The sequence below is a fragment of the Takifugu rubripes genome, chromosome 9 (genome assembly GCF_901000725.2).
Source record: "Takifugu rubripes chromosome 9, fTakRub1.2, whole genome shotgun sequence".
NCBI classification, from domain to species: domain Eukaryota; kingdom Metazoa; phylum Chordata; class Actinopteri; order Tetraodontiformes; family Tetraodontidae; genus Takifugu; species Takifugu rubripes.
This window is the reverse complement of record NC_042293.1, coordinates 1,179,816-1,200,201: the sequence shown is the minus strand read 5'-3', so window position 1 is coordinate 1,200,201 and position 20,386 is coordinate 1,179,816. Positions and strand designations below refer to the sequence as shown.

Below are 20,386 nucleotides of genomic sequence, written 5' to 3'. Positions count from 1 at the left end.
TCTCCTCCCCTCTCCTCTCCTCTCCTCTCTCTCCTCCTACCCTCTCCCTCTATCTCCTATCCCTCCCCTGTCCTCCCCTCTCCCCTCCCCTCCTCCCCTCCCTTCCTACCTGGCTGGCCATTAGCAGCAGGGAATCTCCTCAGGGTCTCTCTAAGCACAGCTTCCTGCTGTTTTCTTTCCCATTTCTGAACCACAGGAGCATCATCACTGAGGTAAAGAACGGCCTCTGGATGTGCAGAAACATCCCCCTTCAAGGTTGAGTGGGTTCATCCAAGTTGCCGCAAGCAATACAATCAAAGAATGCAGATACCGTTATCTAATGTTTACTCCTTTTGAAGCATTTGCGTTTACCCTTATTCTTATTTAAAATAGCATCAAACGTGCGTTCTCAAGCAGAAACCAGTACAAATATCACAGAAAAGAATCCCCCCAACATTGGACCAATCCCTAAATATGATAAGATATCACAGGATGTTTCTTTGGAATAAAACGTCGTAAAAGCCACTTTCTAATCCAGTGGGAGGAGGGGATATACCCACATCAATCAAAATGCAAATCTTAAGCTTCTTTATCTAAAGGAGGTCAGTTGCAGTGTGATGGAAGGTCTCAGCGCTCATACCGGCCCACGAGGAGATGGAGCGAGGTCAGGGTTGGACAGAGGCCGTCGGCCGTCCGTGCCTCCATCTCTTCAGCTCATTTAACCTCTGACAGTGAGCACGAGCGTCGCTAGCAGCACTATCCTCCTCGTCATTAGATAAGAGACACTTCATTAGGGCAAAAGCCTGTCGATGCCTCTCTCCTCCCTCGAACACTCGGCCTCTGTGAGTCTCTGTGACCGAACACCTGATAGGAGAAGTGCTTTCGGAGGGAACCTGACCTTTCTGCAGGGAGCCAGGGAGGCCTGATGGCTGCACGCTGCTGTCACTTTGAGATAGTTCCTTCACCGTGACGTCAGGCACCGATCAGACAGCACTGTCGACTTAAAGGGCCTGGTTAGAATACAGATTTGCCTTGATTCAATCCAACGGACTGCAATAAATACGCTTTACATTGCATTTATGCGTCCCCCCATTCATGCTCACGCCCGAGTCACAGCCACGCTAAATATTATCGGTGCACAGCATTAATGTCCACATAATTAAACAAAATGATGAGGAATGGAATTAAGTTGCATGTGTTTATGCATGTTGAAAGGGAGACTAACCCCTCCTCAAATCTGTGTGAGGAGGGAACATCTGTTCTTTTGTTACAAGGAAAAAGCAGATCTATTAGTATTCAGCAGCATGCCTTTTCCCTCTTTCTTGCTCCACGGTGCCCTCCATCATCGTCCCTGGCCCACAGTTTATCGCCCCCACACCCCCACTGGCAGAGTGATTGCCGGCAAGAGCAGAAACCCAGAGCAGAGTTAAGTTATACTGGTGTGTAGTCGAGTTAAAAATATAATAAAGTCCATACGAATCAGCCTGATATGATGAAGGTTGATGATTCATTAATTACAATTAATGACAATCAGCATTTTATAGAGGTGCAGCGAGCATGAATACGGACGTGGAGCCAGTGGGGGGTGGGGGGGGGGGTGGAAGGACGACTGCAGCCGGAACCTTGAGCTGATTTCTTTGGTTTGATAAGCGCGTTACTTCCTCCGTGACGGGTGTATTAAACATGTCAGTGCGCTTCGGTCTCATGAGTGGTCTGAGAGCAAGACCTGACCCCCACTACTTCAGTGGGGGGTTGGGAGGGAGGAGGGGTGTCACGGAAGTCAACCCACATCCATTCAGTTGAAATGAAGCTGTCATTCACGGTCTGCACAGTCAGTGCTGAAAGTGCTGTGTCATGATTTCTAATTGTGGCGGAGCATATTTAATCACACAATAAATCTAATTAGGTGGTAACATGACGTCCTAAAGTTCCAGACAACACTCGAAACTAACATAAATACTAAAAAATACTTTTTTCCAATCAAGACCCCAATCAAGGACGCTGTCCAATGTCCAATGGCTGGGTCTTGCTTCACTCGGATCAGACTCAGGCCATGTTTACATTTGACCAACCTGCTTAAAACAGTACATTTTTCCCAGCTTCATTTTGGAAAAGGAAGGAAATCAATGGAACTGTTTTTAAAATGACCACTGCTGAAAACCCTGTAGTTTATATTCATGGCCTCTAGGGGGCAGTGTGTTTTTTGTGACGCAACAACAGGCATGTGGACATGCAAATACACATGGTGCACAGAAAAAATATTGACTGCAATTATACTGTGCTTTGGCAGACACCTCTAGTTCCTAAAAAAACACATAATCACCAAAGATATGGAAATGGAACCCATTTTCAAACAGTTTTCACGGACTGAAAGTGAAACAAGACAATTGTCATTTTTCACCAAAAACTGTCTTTTCCTGAATCTTCTTCTTATTTTGAAGGCCGCTGTTTCTGCGGGAGCGTGACTTTGACATAAAACTTCTACCCCAGAGCTCCAGCCAGCAGTCTGTCACCTTCCTGTCGCAGCACATGCCGCTGATCTGCGATTCTACAGAGACATAACTCGATCGGCCACATCAGCCTCACAAAGATGCACTGGTCAGCGGGGGAAAAAGCAATTACAAACTCAATCTGATGTCAAAAGATGCTATTTAGTGCGTGCAGATAAAGATCCAGAGGAACAAGGCCAATTGTAACCTGAAAGGAAGCAAAACAAACTAGCTTATCTTCCTATTAAGGCCTGGGATCAGTTGATCAACAGATATTTGCTGTCAATTTAGCAACTCAATGGCATGTCTTAATCTGGGTTAATACTGACTCGAGGGGACAGGGGGAGAAAACATAACGCGCAGTGGCAGAGCGTTTGAAATCCTTTAAACTAAATCATCAATCACAAAATGCAGATTCCAAGGAGACGGGACATGACGAGACGCTGTCACATCTGGCTGCAGCGGCACCTTGAGGAACAAGCAAAGGATTTAACGTAGACTTGGCAAGACAAGCCAATACACACAGAGTGTACATAGATTTGTTTTTCATCCCCAAGGATATAATTCTTAAATGGGCTAATTAATGACTCACAGACACGATAATGCAGCGTATTGGCTGCACGAGCGTTTGCACAGGACAATAACGGGAATTACCGCTGCAGTTTGTAGTGGAAAGGAGGCAACCGAGGCAAAAACACATGAGAACGGAGCAACACTTTTCTGTGCATTGATACGTTGCTCATTGAAGATTTCAGTGCTCCTGCTCTCCTGTGATGATCTCACTGCCTCCTTTCTGTCCCATGTCCCAGCGGCAAATACAGCTGAGCTTAGCTAGCGACCATCGTGCACAACCAGCTCAGCATTCGCATGAATCGTTGTTTTTTCCCCCCCTTTTCTGTGACACTATCGCGCCTCTTTCTGCTAAAATCGGCTCCACTCATTACACTTTTCTCGCTGAAAAAGGTGTGACCAATGCCCCCCAAAAAAGAAGGAGCAGCACAATTGGTGTAATGATCGGGATTAGCATACAAACAATGCCTTATTTCTTGGCATTTGTGCAGCCAGTTTTGTGCCAGTTTTGGTCTCCTACAGTGTAGCGAAAGGCTGTTGGGCAATGACTCAGCATGGTGAATTCAGATTGCTGCGTTTGTGCTCATGCACGCTTAACCTATACATGCTACGAGACCTCGAGGCTTATATAGCATGCACCTGTTCCCGTTATGGTGCATTGCACATTGTCCGGGCACACTATAAATATAGTAGTCAGACATTTTAAAGTAACGCACAATCATCGTAGATCTTCCCCAGAAGCTGCCATCTTTAAGATCGGCATAAACACCCGCTGTGGTTAATCGTTCAACTATACCATGACAGCTTATTCTTAGCATGATTGTCACAGACACTCTGCTAATGACTCAAACCCCTTTCTGTGAGACCCCCTCTTGAACACTGATTGCCTTTGCTTCTCAGTGTTTAGTGTGGTTTGTCTTGCCTTTCAGTTTTGCTACATTTTACACACAAGCAACCAGCTCGCTAAGCAGCCTCCTCACGGGAAAAAAAGAGCAAATTTGCGGGGGCAAAACAGCCCGTTTAGGAAAAGCCTGTCACCCTCCATGAGGCGCTGCCATCAGATTAAAAATGCAAGGGAAAATGGAGGGCAGGAAGACAAAGATGTTTTGGGAAGAAGAGAGTGTCAAATTATGATTTGCCTCCTGAATTCAAGGTCTGTTTCTATTATCACTGAAGGAGAACGTCTCCCCAGAGCGTTCACCTCAATTTCAGGGAAGTGGGCCGATTGAATGGGATCTCCTGTGGGAAAACAACAGGTGGGCGTGACTTTTCTGGCATTCATCAGAAAATCTAGTGTCAGTAATAACTCGGGACATAAAACAACATCATTCCGAGCTGTTTTCGTGCCCTCCGCTTGGTTTTTGGATCCCTTAAGTAGCCGGCTGCAGCGTAGACGAGGCCTCCTGGCTTCTTCTGGAGATCTCTCCTTCCTCTGTCACATTAGGTTCATCCAGTCCGAGGCTCACTTGTCCAAACCAGTCAGCGTATCTTAGAGCCTAGCACCAGCTCAGAGAAGTGCATTGACAGGCCCGTCACCTCGTCTGGGGTGTTTGAGAAACCACTTCAGGAGAGCAAAAGATGAGATGACAAGGACAAAAAAATGTCTTTACAACAAACCGCACAGATCTGCTCATCACGGACACAATAACATGTTTGTCCCAGGTATGAGATCCACACGTGAGAAGATGGCCCTGCTTGTTTGAGTGGTGGGCTCGGAGCCCAGCTCGTGGGAAAATGCTGAGCCACAGTTCTCGATCACCACGGTTTGGCTGTGTCAACATCTCACGCTGAGCACGGGGACCTTCTGTGGCGCCATTGTCTCCAGAGCCCCGGGAAAGATCACTTTCTAGTGGTGTATCCAAGCATAAAAATGCAGAAAATCTGTTTGGCCGTAGAGACGAGCTGCAGACAAGCGTGAAAGGCCCACCAATGCTCCGTGCGTGGCAACGCTCTAATGGCGCCCCCAAGGAGATGCGATTTTCTCAATAAATGATTCAGAGAAACCGAGGTTGTTTTTGTTAAAAAGGAAAAAAGAATGAAAGGATAAAGGCTAATATGGAAGTTAAATGTCTAAAGTCAGGCAGGTTTTAATTCATCCAATGAGTTCTGAGCTAAATAATTCTTCAGACAATGGCTGAAAGATGACACATCTCTATAAATTTGACATTTTAATTTAGATCACTAATTAAAGCTGTGATTTCAGTGGGATTAGGAGGGACTATATATTTGTAATTCTGTTCCACCCCAAATCTACAGTACATAAGTAAGTTGCTGCTCTTTAAAATAGTAAATTGGAGGTAAAGTATTTGTTTATTTGTTTCAGTATATGAACTAAATCTGGACAGGATGCTGTACAAAACCTTGAATGTCCTGTTACAGACACTGAATTTATTTCATTGTTATTTCCCTGGAAGGCATTTAGACAGCATAATGACAGCATACTGTCCACATCTGCCTCATTAGGTATGCAGGGATGTTTTAGCCCCTCCCCCAGGATAGGCTGCATCGCTTTTATGTCTTAAAATCATGTGGATTGTGGAGAAGAGGTTTCCTTTTATTTTTTCTGTATTTTAACTTCTTTATTGACAAAAATGATTCAAAGGTATTTAATTTTTTCCCTTTTTGGGGTCACGGGGAGGGTACACATGCGGGCGAAGGCCGGGTATACCCTTGGATGAGTGGCCAGTTAATCGCAGGGCTCTATGTTAGCATTTGTGGGTATGCTACATTGCTCAAGGGCACCTCGGTAGTGCTCTGAAGGTGTTCTGGAAATCTTTTTATTGGACGGGTCATTCGTCTGCTCCTTCTGAGACAGTGTTCCCAGAACACGGCTGGTTATTCGCCATCAGCCTTAGTTTGCTTTAAACACTGTCAGGTAGGAATATGGAGTAAAGCGTGCACGGAACCCACTCGTCGCTCCCTAAAGTGCCGTTCTATCAGAGAACGCTGACATGAAATAACCTTAAAAAAAAACTAATTAATGCCAGGCTCTAGTGTAATGGTAGGAATTAGGAACTTATCTATTAGTCACACACAATTGGACGGCCCACTGGGAAAGAAAGAGCCCCTTTAATGGCACTGAGCTCTCTAAAGCCCTATAAAAACAATCTCCCAGAGGATGCAGCAGCTATCTTCTCTAGCCGATCAAGCCGCGAGGCCTCGAGAAAGTGGAAGTCATCAAAACTACAAGTATAACAGCCATATATCTCTGAGATTTCGTAACTATTCGCTGCGACGGATGTGAAGCCGACGGAGGATGCTGGCTACAACTCACTGCGCTGGACTTGGCAAGCAAACGGCGATGGAGGGCGAGCTGCAAAGGCGCCGCTGAGCCGCTGAGCTGCTGGCCGGGGATCGGGAGCGACAGCTTATTTAAGAGATTTACTGTGGTGTCACTTATGAGGATCCGAGGAGTCTTCCCATCACCTAATCCCTGACAATGCCAGAGATAAATTGGCCCCCCTCGAATTATTCCTCTTTGATCCACGTTTGATCAAGTGGCCACCGCTGAGCAGGGAGGGAGAATAACATCAATGCAAATGCGATTTAATCCTTCCTGAACAGAACCAAACCACCATTTCCTTATTTAATATACTCTTGTGCACTCCGTCCACACTAGCCAACAAGTACAGGGTGCACTCCTAGTTTTAATGATGTTGTGTTGTTAACACTGGGGGTGGGGGGGGTTGGTGTTGTTGCACCGCCTGTTTGCTGAGGTCAAAGCAGCCCGACCGATGAAAATACCTACTTGATGCATGTGTGTGTGCGTGCGTGTGTGTGTGTGTGTGTCGGGGCAGGGAGGGGGTCCTGAACCACTTCAAACTAGAAGAAGAGGGATTGATGCTGGGTCTTTTCCTCTCTCTTCTTTCTTTGTGAATTTGAGAAGATGATCCCTGTAGCAGAAAGCTAAAGTTCTGAGGTTAACCACTGGGGAAAACAAAGACGAGCGTGGCTTAATTGGTTTGCATGCTTAATTAAATGCTGGTATTTCAGGAAGCATCAGATAGGGAAGTTAATATAAATGAAACCTCTTAGGATGAGAGCTGAATTAGAACTTTCACAAGGCTGATATGAGAAGACTTTAACCCACTTTCCACTTCAGGGTCACATTGCTTTCCCTTGTTCTCGTCGAGGGAGCAGCAACGGCGATTATGTTATTGTCCCGCTGCGACCGAGGGCTAAAAACCTTGCCACGGTACCATCAGCGATGCATCTTTGTGTGGGAGAAGAAAGCTGAGAGTGATCATCGCTCAGAAAAACCTTTCACACGCACTCTTTGAATGCTCGGAGGTTTTCCTCCGGTTCGTAGGATTAAATTCAAGTCAAAGAAGGAGTCATTTTTGTGCATCTCTCTGCAGCGAGTCGACGATGTACCCATTAATGTGCATCGTAAAAGAGGCTTAGAACCTCCCGCATTCGTTTCTTACCTGCTCATGAACGATCTGAACGTGGCAAATATCTTTAGCTTTCATCTCCTAAAGGTCTCAGAAATGCTCAAACCAACGAACCCTTTCTCTGTCCCCGTTATTCAACAGTCATAAGCTGATTAGAGAAGTCAACAGAGGGGGGGGGGGGGGGGACTAGAAGGACCTACACGGAGGCTAATTCGGGGCTCTGAGTTTTTACGCTTCCTACATTAAATGGTGTCTGTGACAGGGGTCTTAGTATCATTTCCGTGCGTGTGCATGAGGTGTTAAAATATAAATTAACTTTTCACAAAACAGAGCTGTGCTCCAAACCCATTTCACACAGTCTCATAGCAACGGCACTTTCTAAAAGCTCTCTAAGATCTCCGGGCCTTAAGTTGAAAAGAGTTGAATCTTTACTGAGTCACTGATTCATCAGTCTCTCATGGCTGACTGCGAATGTATTGATGGATATGAAAAAAGTAAAAAAAAACTGAGGATAAATACAGAAAGGACTGATAAACATGTATAATCTGCTAATATGTAATATACTACCGAATATTCCTCACCTTTCTTCCCATTTTCCAAAGGGACTCCTCTTGCCGAAGCCCTCATTCACCATTTTAGTGCCAACAGAATCTTCTTTGATGACCTCCCAAAAGGTCATCTCCAAAAGGCTCAAAAGCTTTTTGTCTTTGCAGGTCTGACTGAATGAGGTCAGTGGACTGATGCGACAGGTAGGAAGAAGAAAAGGGAGCCTGTTGTCTGACAGACAAGCATGTGACATCACACTGGAGGGCTAATGGGAGCACAGGTGCATGCTGGTACTGAGTGACCGCGCTGGACCCGGCCTGTCAGTAAAACCAGGATCCTCCCGGACGACAATTGCAAACTCCCGTCAGCGATGTTTGCACTTAGGGGGCGCTGTTGCCAAGCTTTAAAAGCCACTTTTTCCCACCTCTTCACTTGCTAATGCTAATTTTCGTTGTCTGTTTGTATTATTCCTGTGGAACAGCAATAATCCTCATCTATTTGGGGGTTAGAGCTGCTAAACGTTCGCTATATTTCATTATACTTTAATAAGGTGGGTGTGGCTGGGGCCAGAGCTATAAAAACTGGGTCTAGGGTGGCTTTGTCCATCAAAATTGCATGCACTTGAGCGTCGCTAACACACGAGGGAAATGAATCAAGTCGGGATTCCTGACCTTTTCTGTGATGGACAGGCCAAAACCGAAAAGTTGGATCCGCTTATCTGCACGGACCTTGCACAAATGAGTATCATTGTAGTAAGAAAAGGCTGGGTCACTTCACAGTGAGCAGCCAAGAGGAACAGATTGCTTCTGCTCTGCACGATCACAGCAGGGACGAGCCTGAAAGGGGGCTTTGTTCGCCCAGGGGGGAGCCTGAATGCCACGGCTTGGCTGCAGAGGCTAGCATGTGGTCTTACTGGAACCGGGCTGGCGTGGCATGTTGTACTTTTAACTGAAGGTTCTTTGGCCCTGTCTTTCCAACCTCGACCCGGTCAGGAATCTCTGGGAGCGGTGACCTTAACCTAAACCCTTACGATTTGAAAAGCCCTGGTCAAAATCTATGTGATGGTTGTTCTAAATGTCCTAAAGTTGGCTGTGCTAAAACATCTGTATGCAAGCATTTGTGATGTGAAAGAGATGGGAAATAATTAAACCACCCTTTAAAAACCAGCAGGTTCCTCAGTTTCTGGCGAATTAAAACATAATTTCATAGAAGTCCCTCAGTTTTGAGCTCAGAGTTTGGGGTTTTTTTTGTTACGAGGGGAGACAGCCGAACATTCTACTAATCTGTTTTAATACTTACAAACAACGCTCTCACGCGATTTGACACCTCGTAATTAATAAAAAAAACAACAACTTGTAAACAGGTTGTAATCCTGCTCAGGCAACATTTTTCATTTGCATTATTAAAAGTAACAAGTCACTGTTGACGTTTTGATCGTCCCTAAGAGATGATTTAAATAGCAGTTTAGCGGTTTAAGGTCACTAAATCACATTAATTCTGACTTATATTGTAAAATAACGTCAAATACAGGAGGCTTTTGGCACTTTCACCTGGAAAGGTTTTTGTTTATTACAAACCCACGTGCAATAAAACTTATTCAGCGTGCAGCAAGTTGGTTCTTCAGCAAACCAGCAGCCTCGGGCTCCAAATTCTGATCTCATTACCACCATGTAATGAGGCTTTTTAATCATCAGTGCCTCTCCCTCTGCCTCCCTCGGATCACGTCATCCATCGGCTCTTTGAGCCCATTGGAGCACTGAGGGAGCAGAACCTGCTGATGATGCACCCTTCAGGCCCTAATTACTGAACCAGGACAAGTGGATTTTTAACCGTGGGCCATGCTCGCTCTCGTGCCTCCACTTTCGTGCTGAAAGAAAGACCTGACACCAATTGTGCGCCTTCGGACTTCTTGTTATTCCTTCCCCGGACGGTGTGTCATAATAAAGCTAAGCCAGGGTCGCGCCGGAGGAGCGAGGAAGTGCTACGTCACGCAGAGTCGCTGGCTACGCATGACACAGCAAACCTGGGAAGAAACAAGCAGTTGCCATGGCGACCGGGCACGGCAGCGAGACAGAACTCAGAGGACACAACAATGTCACTTCTCCCAGGGCCACCCTTCAGGAATAACAATGAGAACTTTAAAAGCTTGTTTAGGTAGATAAAATTAGACATCTTCTTACAGTCCGAGAGATTTTCTAAGTAATTTCTTTACATTCTCCTGTATCTGTTACTTCAACTCCTCCTTGCACTTGCTCAGGATGTTGCTCAGAGCTCCAGACCTCCACTGAATCTGGACTTCTGCCTCTTCTTTTTCTGCTCCTCGCCTCTCTTTTCAGCTCTTCCTCGCTATTTTAACGCGCTACACTAGCGCGCATTGACATTTTGTGATTCCCTCCTCTCTGTATCCTCAGAAAGATGAAACCTGCTTTGTTCCTCATGCCAGGAATCCGTGCTCATCATCTCTTCAAAGAGGTGCCGGTGTTGCAGAGTGTAGGTGTCTGGGGGAAGAGAACCACTGGACCTGGGTTATTTCTTCAGTTGTTGGGACTCCAGATGGTTTTCAAGTCGTTGTACCCCGATGAGGCTTAAAGTAACTATACTATAGAAATAGCAGGTTTCTAAGGGAAGTTTACTGCAATTTTACTCTCACAATAGCAGAGTTCTAGTAAAAAAAGATACAATCAGAGTATCTGTTACCATGGTAACTGCAGAGAGACTAAAATTGCTTTGACTGTTGAGGAGAAAAATGAAAGAGCACCTATAGGACTTCCTATCAACTGAATATTAATGTTCACTTGATATAGTAGAACTTTCATTTGTGATAATTGTGTACTTTCAATAGTTATAAATCTGCGACTTTGGCCACATTTTTAATAAATATCCAATGATCAAACTGTTTATAACATAATTAAAATACATCCAAACGTGATGTCTCTATAAAAGAGTACATGTACATTCAAAGGCTGCCTTTATCAAGTGTTTCATATTTAGATTTTAATCAAATGTCAAACGATGAGATTAGTGAAAGCCAAGCTCGTTTACGGCAGACGCATGATCACTGACACGACATATAGGCGTAAGTAGGTCCGGATCTTCGTGGGTCGCTGGAATATATTAAGCGTTTCCATAATCCTCTCAAGCCGGCAGTTACATAAACCATCTTGATTGAGGAAATAATCCACATCTTTAGCAAAGGTCACAGGGAACACAAACTCGCAGATAAATGGGGGGCGTGATTTAAAGAGGCACACTTAAGGTGGAAAACGCTGCGATAAATGTTCTGTTTGATGTCCATTTTTATTCACCAGCTGATTACAGAGCAGCGAGATATACGGGCCGGCTGTTTTAGTATTCTGCTGAGCAAACACCACATCCATCTGTCCTTCTGCGTAGCTAATGTATTAAAAGATTTAAGGTAAGGCTAGAATAACGCTCTCCTGCTGTCAACCCCTCCCAATTCCCTCCGACTGTGACTCATCAGGCAGTAACCTTGACAGGTGACCTCCAGCGCCCACTCAGCACGGCAACGCAGACAAGATTTACGAAGGAGCCGGAAAGTGGCGCTGGTGTCCTTCCACCGTCGGAATATTTCTGTGCTCAGCCGACATCTGCGAAGGAATTTAATGAAACCTGCGAGCTGGCGCAATATTAGCCGACCCCTCTTTACCTTTAACTGTTTCAATAATCAATGTAAATTACAGACAAAATAATCACTTCATGTGAGTGGAGAGGCAGGAAAAGTGGAACAGCGGTTGTGCCAAGCACTAAGGGGGGAAAGGCTGAGGTCTTGGCCCAACCCCCCCTCCCAAACCCTGGGGGTTTCAAGTGGGCCAGAGAAACACGCTAACTTATCCAATCGGCAGAAAAGGTGTGTAAAAGTCCAGATGTGAAGAAGCCAACACGAAAAGATGAGCAGTGATAGTAAAGTCTACAAATAAGGTACGTAGGCAGCTTTTACTGAAAGACCAGCGAGGTTGGACACTTCATTCAATGAGCAACCGCGGTTTCCATGACGACATTTTATATTTAGAGTCTTCAAAGAATTTCATTCTCCATTCTTAAACACTCTATAGACAGCTAATAAGCAAGAATCGTATCTTGTTTATAGCTGTGGGTGTTATAATGTGCTCAAAGGTGGGGCGGGTTATTTTAATAAGTTTGTTCCTGGGTCAGGTGCGGGACGTTGTTACGCCCTGTGCAAATATTGACCCGCTTTAAAACGCAAGAACGGTTATTTATGATACTTGATACAATTAGCATCACTCAAGGTTGCACGTGGCTGTTTAAATAAACGAGTGCACTCCAGTGAGTCCTGCAATGTCACAAATTCTCTGATAATCTAGACTCACGACCATTACAATCAATACCTTTCCTGGTAAAAAGGGGAAAGGGCGGTTGGACGGACCGGCGCCCTTTCCCACGAGTTGACGAGGAAACGCTCGTCTCCACGCATCCAAAGTTTACTGCAGCCTTCAAAAAGTTGTGCGCGCCTCTCGTTACACGTGCTGCTAAATGACTGCAGTGCTCTGGTGAGGAGGGTGATGGAGGGGCGAAAAGGCACGCGGCAGTAAATACACGTGATTTCTCCGCTCCGGGAGAATAACTGTACAGAGAGTTGTTCGGCGTGATTTATAGGTATAACAAAGAATAATCTGAGCGTAATGGCACCTCCTGGAGAACACAGCTATGAGCGCTGCTGCACAATGTCATTAGGACGCCCAGCCTGGGCAGCAGCTCCAGTGCCACTGCAGGCTCTGGGATTTAGGTAATGGAATGTCTTAAAGGGCACTCCTGGGGCCCTTCCACAACGCTGCGCTGTCACTCTCCTGTTAGCCACCCTCATTAATTATGGAAGCTAGTTAATGCTTAGCGTAGATGCGTTTCAAGAAAGCCCACAGGAGGCAGGAGAGGAAGAGGGTGGTCAATACAGATGCTGAAGACGCAATGCTCAGGTGGGAAGCAGCTTTTCCAGTGCACGTAGGCCTCTGAAAGTGCACAGAATTCATTACAGTGTGTGTTTCACCCACCGAGCTCTTGTCAAGTCCCTCAGAAAGCACTGATGACTCAGAATATGCGCTTGTTAATGATCTGGGTAATGATCCGCTTGTCTAACACCAGACTGATCGGCCCATTGTCAGGCGGCATCAGAAGGTAAAGTGCTATTTCTGCCCTTTTCCTAAAAAAAAAAAAAAAGATCCTCAGCGCGTCTCTGTTCTGAACCTTCAAGTGGGGATTGGGCCGGTAAACTCCGCACCGCTCTGTTTGGCTTAGGAAAGCAATAACAGCAGCGCGGTATGAGTAACACAGATATATATCGCCTCATCTTCCCGGAGGGTTTGCATGCGAGGTTCCGACAGATCGGATAATGATAGTCACAGAATGTATTCATGATTCATTAACTCCACATTTTTCCTGAGGTGGCGTGTGGGGGCGGGGGAGGCTAAGCCCACATCCCTGTCAAATTTGTGTTGTGTATCTGTGCTGATGGATGACCGGTGCTAAAAAAAAATGCTTACCTACCTACAACCCCCCCCCATGCACACACACACACACACACACACACACACACCCTTAACCCGAACAACAGCTTCATCAGCAGCTTCATCAGCGTCCCCACAGCCTGGAGGATGTGTAATCGAGTCTTACATATCGATTTGCTCGGTCCCCAAACTGCATTCAAATTGCTCCAATACGCACGTGCACGTGCACGCTGCATCTGGCGGCACTGAGAGATTCCACCATTAATATTGTTCTTTACAATTTTAAGTTTAAACTTCAGTCTAAAGGAAGGAAAGTTGAGCATTATTGAGTAAATTGAGTGAACATTATTAAACACATAAAGTCATTTCCCCCCCCTTGGAGGATCCTGGGACGAGTTTGGATTATATAAAAGGGAATTTAATAGAAAGTCAGCAACAAACAGCACCACGTGACGACCAAGTCTGCGTCTGCAGCTCAGCCGATCATTGCCAACTCAACAGACTGCAATAACAGCACTTTTGTGACGCTGACATTTTGGAGTTAGCGGCAAACACGCGTCGCTGGGAGACTGTTGGATAGCTGTTCAAATAGTCTCTTTTTTCCCACTCTGCGGCACCTGTCTCCCACCATGGCCGGAGCGGCAGGCTCCATGAATACATGTTTATTGAGAGGGGAAGCGTCGCTGTTGAAAGAATCCCCTCCAGACATCCATTCCCCTGCCATATGGTGCACCTCTATCCAAAGCAAAGACAAAAATATGCAACTACTGGCTGAATTCGGAGGATTTTGAGCCAGTTCGGCACACACAGCCTGGTTCCAACTGATGCTATTCTTGACAGCTTGTTCTCATCATCTCATTTTCATATATGAGAGTCAGTGTGCCATAAACATAAACACATAGACTCAATACGTTGCTGGTAAATGAAGCAGGGGTCAACAGGGTCAGCTCACTTAGTTGGGTGGGTGTAGACATTAGGATATAGACTGTGATATTTGTGTGTAAAGGAAGCGCTGGTGAGTCCAAACACCAAATGCCCCAACAACAAACAAGGAAAAGAAAACACATCGTGTCAAACAGCCAGTGGAACGAGCTCGCCGGTGCCCACCGATGACGTGGCGGTTGGTGGCAGACCTTCGTTCAGAGCTGCTCGGCTCCTGCAGGCCCGGGAGCGCGGGGACGGGAGCTCGGATTTAATAGACCCACCAACAACATGGCAGCAATAAGATGAATGTCAAGGCATTTGGTGATGGAGGATTCATGCTGTCGTTAACTGAAGTGGATTTACAAACTGCAGTAGCATTTATGATGGTGATGTTCCGTCATTTATTCAAACAGGATCCATTCCACTAAAATCCTGTTCGTCTGCACCATGCAGTTAGTTACCACTGTAGTCAAGCAAATGCAAACTCAAATCATGAGATATTTGTGGCTCTAATTCGCAGATAAGCAGGGAGGTGTTACTAACCGTGTCATCAAATGCTGGTCTTTCCTGGACCGCCATCCAGGAGGCCAATTTGCTCATTAACCCTGTAGACTTGGGAGTTGAACACATACCATCAGTGTAGCAACCTGGGGTTGGTGGTTAAACCAGATGTTGACTGTGCTTGGGCCTTTTGGAGCTGACTTACAAGATTTCCTACAGTATAAAATGGTTTCTATGACTCCCATTCAGCTCTTTAAAGCAACACTTAACGGTTCATTTTGGAGACTCATTGAGTTTTTCAGAGAACGATGGGTGTTCTGTGCAAAGCATCATCACAGGGCACCTCTGGAGCAGCTCAACTTGGATTTGAAAATGAAAAAAACAGGGCTTTTATAGATTCGCGCCAGCGCTAGCTTCAGACTCCAGTCATTGAGATCTTTGCTCAGCATCTGGCAGGAAGTGCACGACAGAGACAAGGAAGCATCAAATGAACTGAGCATCTAACAGCACAGACATCAGATCCTCTTGTCTCTCAGTCATGACATAAACAGCCCAGAGAGACAGTCAGAGTGACAATCGTATGGACGAACCCTAAACTCGTGGCGTACTTGCCGCCCCTTGAGGGTTTTTTTTTTTTTTTTTTTTTTGTCCTGCATGATGTGGAAACGTCCTCCTGATGCAATTACGCAACATTTGAGGACACCGACTGGGGATTCTCTGAACTGAATGAAAAAAGGTGTTTGACGGACGCTCCGCATCTGTGGTTCTGAAGATGAGAGAGGTTTTAGTCTCGCAGGAACAGCGGCGCTTCTCCTCATTTCCAACCTTCATCGTGACTGAAGGAAAAGAAGCATGGGTGATCCCTGCACATGGCAGGCAGACATCCCATGCTTTATTCTTCTAATGCAAATGAGGCTGCTGCAGGAGCCTGAAATGTTGCATCAGCAGAACTATAAATTACACCGTGTGTGTGCTGAGTACTAAAAACCCTGCACCTGCTAATAAAAGATATTGACGTCAAAAATAGGTCTAAATATGACCTAAGAACAGGAGAAACGTGGCTTATAAATCGAAAGCACAGGTGAATGAAGCATTTTTGTCACGGTGATCACAGAGTTACTGTTGTTCTGCAGCCTGGACGCTGCAGAGGACAGCTGGCTTTGTCTGGGGCTCCTTGTGTATTTGCACAGGCCAGCTTCTTTGTCTCCTGTGTGTGTGTTCATCTATCTGCTCTCCAGAGACACTTATCGCTTCTGACTGCTGCTCACACACACACACACACACCACACAAAGGAAAAAGAGACCAACCACATGCACACATAGCCCTGAGTGTAATCTGCAGGCCCAGACACAACAGAGGCCACTGAAGCATTTATTTAATTTGATTAGAAAATGGGAATCAAACACTGAATGATGGATGACATAGCATGCAAATATATGCAAACGAATGAAGGCGGAAATCACAACAGTAAAGAAGCAGCTCTGTCGGTTTGCTGCACAATTCAGGAATAACCTTAGCTTTCAGACCTTAAATTTTTTTTTTTTTTAATGCCCATTTGGTTTAATTTGGGTGGGTATGTGCAACACCGACCTTTTGGGGGGCACACCTGACAGACATGGCCTGTCTAGACAATGAAGGACAATAAATGAGGTGAAGATGCAGTGACATATATAAAAAAGGTCCCAACAAGCATTCTGCCGTCTTGTATCTGAAGAGTCGTTCGTTAAAGAGCTGAAGATTATCACGTAAACCAGACTGTAACGTTAGCGTGGGAGAATGGTAGAAAGAACTTTTAGCTCAACTGCATGAAGCAGAAACAAGCATAACGAGGCAGAGCCGAGCCTGGTGGCTGAAGAGGAGGGCATGAAGGAGGAGAAACAGCAGGAGGACAAAAAAAAGACATCTTTTCTAGGAGTACAGCAGATTTAACTGGAAAATGCTCCCGCGGATGACATAAAAGCTCGGTGGCGCTAAAGCGACTGAGAGTTGAGGACTCAACATTTGCATCGAGTAGCTTCGGCGGCAACAAAGGAGCGTCACAGCTGCCGCGTGTTTTCAGCTCAGCACCTGGCCTCAGCGCCGACGACGCCCGTGTTACTATTAATCTGCATAACAAAGCAACTGCGGCATGGGGGAGCCGCTCGTCCAGCAATGTGGCTGTGCTGACAAAGACACAAACATCACCCTTTCTTTTGGTGGAGGACGCCAACGTCATCCCACGGAGCAGCGCGGCGGAATCACTCGCACGTCGCCGCGGCGCCTGTTCGCTGCTGGGAAACCAAGGGATTCAAGAAGTGCAGCTCTTCACTCTGAGTGTGGGCAAAGTGTATCCCCATGTTTCCTCATTAGTCTGCGGAGGCACAGGGCCTAGAAGTACACAGCGGAACAAAGGCGGGATTCTTCCATACAGCAAAGAGCAGAAGCAAACAGGAGCTGAGTGCTCAGCAGAAAGGGAGGAAGAAAGTTGGACTGCGTGGACGGCAGTGCTGAATATGACAGACCCCAGAAACCATGACTGCTATATTCCTTCATCAACGACGATAGCAGAGGTTTGACTTGTTAAAGCAACAAAATTAAGTAACTCCTGCATCTACTCGGACATGAGGACCCATCGAGTGCCCCCCCCTCAGGATTTAGCCTGCTACGCGTGTAGCCTGAACCTGCTCCAGAAACCTGATTACCCAAAAACTGCCATGTTGCTGTCTTACTGAGTGCGCAATGACCAGACTTGTGGCTACGCTCCGGGTGGATGTTGCCAGGCTGCTGATGATCGCAGCGTTGACTTCCTGCACTTCTCTTCGGCAGCTGGTTGCGGAAACATAATTCTCTAATAGGAAGGTTTAATATTCATCTCCAGGTGAGCACTAGCTCAGTCTCCTTCCTGTTCAGCTTTGGAACACAACACATCCCAGACAGCGCTGTGGAGGTCCCGGTAGAGTTTAATCAGACGTGACTGAGGAGTGGGAATGAAGCGTCCGCTCTTCTCCGTTCAAATCTCCTTGAAACATACCTCGTAGGGGGGCGGCCAGCCGGGTCAGTCCCAGGCAGCGCTGCTGTGGATGCACCAGTGATGTAATCCTTAATCTCAAGCAGTCATGTGCCTCAGGTTCAGCCAATCACCGATGCTGATGCTGGTAACCACACGTGACATTCTCCTGAGGTTGTAATTCATGAAACATTCAGATGCTTATTTACAGATATTTACATTAAAAACTCATGCTGCTCCCCTTAATCAATCGCTTTACAAGTAATAAAAAAGTTCAGCTAATATACTGTATATCTATGTAAAGGGGGGGTGGGGTTCAAGGTCATGAGTAGTGCACGATGCCCTTGAGTAAATCGCGTTCTCACCACTAGATGTCTCCAACTCTGGCATGATGGAAGTTTTGTTTATGCGGAGGTGTTGTTTCTTCATGCAAATGCCATCCCATGAGGAGCACAGGGGAACACTGAGGCAGCATCGGCCGGTGTGAGTATCACCGCTTCCTTCCAGTGGCGTTAAAGGAACACGTTACTTTCCTAAAAGCGCTAATTTCCAAGGCTTTGTGAGTATCTTTGTGACCGCAGCAACAGCCCCGAACCACCATCGCCCTGAGATCAGCAAGTAGATGAGCTTCCAGTTTTTCAAGACTTTAATACTTTAAGATTCCGTTGAATATTGCGTCCAATGAATTTGAATACCACCAACCGTCCCGATCCCCCCGAGGAAGCTAGATATTAGAAAAACCCAACCAGGTATCATGTTTGCAAGCATGAATCAGACTGTATCAAACCCATCAGATGCACCCTCAAAGAACCTTGAGACCCGCGAAACACATAATAAACACAACATCACAATTACTGGCGCAGAAACTATGAGGCAAACCCGTGAAGAAATGCTAATCCTAAACAACAGCTGTAGTGGATCGGAGCTTCAACACACCCTACTCTTTAAACAGGAAGCAGAACAATCCTTTTATGCATGAACAATACATTTATCTATGTCAGTAAAGTCACAATTCACACCGACAAAAATAGTAAAACAGCACAGACGCCTCAATAATGAAGCAGATATAATTAAATTATGGGCAGATGTACATGAATGTGTGGCTGAACTGACCTTTTTTATGAATTCACTCCTATTTTCTTGACGTTTGATCAAAAATGTGAGGCTGTGTCTGACTCTGCTGCATTCATTCAGAGTAGAAGGAGCCTGAGGGTAACAGAGGACTTCAGGCTCTTCCATCAACCTGCAACTGGGTGGAGGACTACATCTGCAGGGCTGCGTAATTATGATGGCTCACTTTTGCCTTCTCCAAACACAGTGGAGAGATCCATAATTCATTGAAGCAAAACTTAAGCTTGTGCATTACAGCAGCTGCTGCTGCTTTAAAAGAGACACGTTTTCTTCCCTCCCTCTGAAAGCCCTCGATCTTCAGCCACGGTGTGTGTGCGTGTGCTGTATTTTTCATTTGCCGGGACTGTTTCCGGGGCTGAAGGCAGCTTTAACAGGGAGGAGCAGGCTGCGCGGCGTCCCGGTCGTTGGACGGGAAACAGAAAAAGGGGGATAGGCAAGAGTACGTGCGTCTGGAGCCGGTGAACAGTTGGTGGAAATCAAATCTGAGTCAACAAAAAAAACAGGAAAAAAAGGGGGCAGGTGAAAAGGAGGGAGAGGGAAACATGGGGATGTCGAGCTCATTAGTGACTGAGAATATGTGACCTAGTTCTACTTCTTTCTTTGCATGCCCCAGTCTAGGTGCCCCAGCGCTGGGAAAGCATGGAGGGAAAACCCAGAAAGAGGGGCGAATGGGGCCTAAATGGTGAGTAGATGGTCAGGATGCCAAACATCCACAGCAGAGCTGGAGCTGCCTCCTCCACCCCCCCGGTTCCCCTCCTTTCGGCCTGCTGACGTCATCCCCCAGGACCACGCGACTCTGCTGCAAACAGGAGCACCTGCTGGTTTTGGCCGACCATCTGGCCCGCCTCCACCTCCAGCTCAGCTATCCCAGAGACAAGTTTACAACCCCGGCTGCGGACCCCACAGGCACGACCCAGCCATATTAGGAGGCGCTGTTCCAGAGACGTTTCAGTAGCCCCCACAAGACACAAGTCATGTCGTCATAAAGATGCTTCACATAGCAGCTTAAATGTTGAAAAGTTATATTGTGAAGCAGCTTTAATCTCCTTGATACTGAAGCTACGGAATTCCCCAAAGGAATTGCTGACTCTGGAGCATCCAAAAGGAAGATTTCTGTCTCCGCCGCCCATTGATGTGTCCCCCCTCCTCACCTCCTGTTTAAATACAATCAGCATCAACTGCACAATGATCAAAGCAAGCCGTCGCATCGGGGCCTAATTCTGCTTCTGATACCAGCGACGGCTCCTGTTGCAGTGAGCGGAATGATGATTTCCTTGGTTGCTGTTATTAATGGCACACATGTGCATCCCTGCAAATGCAAAAAATGCCCTTGCAGCAGGACGGACTGCAGCACCTGAACACGGGAATGAGGGAAGTGTCTATAA

The 20,386-nt window shown here is 46.2% G+C and overlaps 1 protein-coding gene across 3 annotated transcripts in view; it reads right to left on the bottom strand.

The window, feature by feature from the left end:
- Positions 1 to 20,386, bottom strand: part of frmd5a (FERM domain containing 5a) — a 36,552-nt gene that overhangs the window by 15,126 nt on the left and 1,040 nt on the right. The window lies entirely within an intron of this gene.